Source organism: Limulus polyphemus, unplaced genomic scaffold (assembly GCF_000517525.1).
Source record: "Limulus polyphemus unplaced genomic scaffold, Limulus_polyphemus-2.1.2 Scaffold118, whole genome shotgun sequence".
NCBI classification, from domain to species: domain Eukaryota; kingdom Metazoa; phylum Arthropoda; class Merostomata; order Xiphosura; family Limulidae; genus Limulus; species Limulus polyphemus.
In genome coordinates, this window is record NW_013665728.1 from 188,150 (window position 1) to 190,257 (window position 2,108).

Below are 2,108 nucleotides of genomic sequence, written 5' to 3' on the forward strand. Positions count from 1 at the left end.
GGGGGGGGGGGGCACACAGTTATGTATCTATTAATAATGCACGTGATAGATTAATATGATAATCCAGAGAACTGAGTAGAAAATTAAGTGACACTTCATGCTGTCAAATAAATATTTAGGTCATTTGATCCGCTAAATTCTATATTAATTTCGCTCTGTACTAGTACGCGACAAGCACGAGGTTCTAGGGAACTTCTGTACACACAATTTTCCAAGTACTGTTCTTTCTATAGCTTTTGTACACAATTTTCCCTGTACTGTTTTTTCTATAGCTTTCATCTTTAAAAAAAAGTGAAATCACCTCGTATAGTCTTTTGAAAAATCTAGAACAGTGCACGAATAACGTAAATGAAAACCGGTTAAATATACTTTTCAAGCCAAGTAGTTTAGTGTTTTTCCTTAATCTTAAATATGGACCTTAGTCTGCAAGATACCTTGCAAGTATTCATGTTCTTGTAGTTACAATGCAACTTTTCATCTGGATTATGAATTTAGTGGTTTTTAGTTAACAACGCCTCACTAGCAAGCGTGAGAGAGCTGTCTCTTTAGCTCAGTTGTTAAAGCACTTGTCTAATATAGAAACGAATTGATATATATCGTGTGAAAAAAAAACAAAAAACCCACAGATATACAGTCTTCAATCGTGTCAAATACGTGCTTTCCAAACAAGTTCCTTATGCCAAATACGTATGAAGATAAGGGAATAAATGTCATGTTAACATAATAGAATATCATATTTTTAAAAATAGTAAATCTATTGCTGTAAATAGATAAGGAAATGAATGTTGTGTTAACAGAATAGAATATCATATTTTAAAAATAGTAAATCTATTGCTGTAAATAGATAATAGATAAGGAAATGAATGTTATGTTAACAGAATAGAATATCATATTTTAAAATAGTAAATCTATTGCTGTAAATAGATAATAGATAAGGAAATGAATGTTGTGTTAACATAATAGAATGTCATGTTTTAAAAATAGTAAATACAGTGCCTTGCAAAAGTATTCACCCCTACCAATAATGCCACATTTTGATGAAATACAAATAATATAAACAAGTTTTTAATGAACTTGTTTTTATTCAAATCTCTATTTTATTCAAACTTCTACTGATCAAACTTAACACTGTTAGGTGTGAAGGAGATTGATTGTCAGCAAAACCTGCAAAGAAAATATGTAAATTGAAATTTGCTGATTGCATAAGTATTCAGCCCCCCAAGTCAATACTTAGTGGAAGCACCTTTGGCAGCAATTACTGCTGTGAGTTTTCTGGATAGGTCTCTACCAGCTTTGCAGAATGGGATGGTGTAATTTTTACCCATTCTTCCTGGAAACATTGCTCCAATTCTGACAACTTCGTTGGGCATCGTTGATGGAGTGCAATATTCAAGTCTCGCCATAAATTTTCCATTGGATTCAAGTCAGGACTTTGATTGGACCACTCCAGGACATTCACTTCCTTCTTTTTAAACCAGTCCAATGTGGCTTTGTGCTTCGGGTCATTATCCTGCTGAAATATGATTTTTCCACCCAGTTTTAGATTCTTGGCTGACTCGAACAGGTTTTCCTCTAGGATTCGCCTGTACTTTGCATCATCCGTCTTCCCCTAAATCCTGACCAGCTTTCCAGTCCCTGCTGATGAGAAGCATCTCTATAACATAATGCTGTCACCACCATGCTTGAATAGTTGGGATGGTGTTAACTGGGTTATGTGCTGCATTGGGCTTGCTCCAGACGTAACGCTTTGAGTTTAGACCAAAAAAGCTCAATTATTGTGTCGTTTGACCACAAAACTTTTTGCCACATGTCTGCAGTATCATTTACATGCTTTGTAGCAAACTACATACGAGATTTATGGTGATTCCTTTTCAGTAATGGCTTCTTTCTTGTCACTCGCCCATACAGGCCAACTTAATATGTAGAGACCGGATATTGTCTATGTACGAACATTAACTCTCATATCAGATATGGAACTTTGCAAATCTTTTAAAGTCACTGTTGGCTTCACGTATCATCCCTAACCAGTTTCCTGCTTGCCCGGCTGCTTAGTTTGGTTTGGTTTGTTTTGAATTTCGCGCAAAGCTACACGAGGGCTATCTGCGCTA

The 2,108-nt window shown here is 35.5% G+C and overlaps 1 protein-coding gene across 1 annotated transcript in view; it reads left to right on the forward strand.

Moving 5' to 3' along the window:
• Nucleotides 1-2,108, forward strand: part of LOC106472235 (hormone receptor 4-like) — a 66,645-nt gene that overhangs the window by 58,669 nt on the left and 5,868 nt on the right. The gene's annotated exons all lie outside the window — the stretch shown is intronic.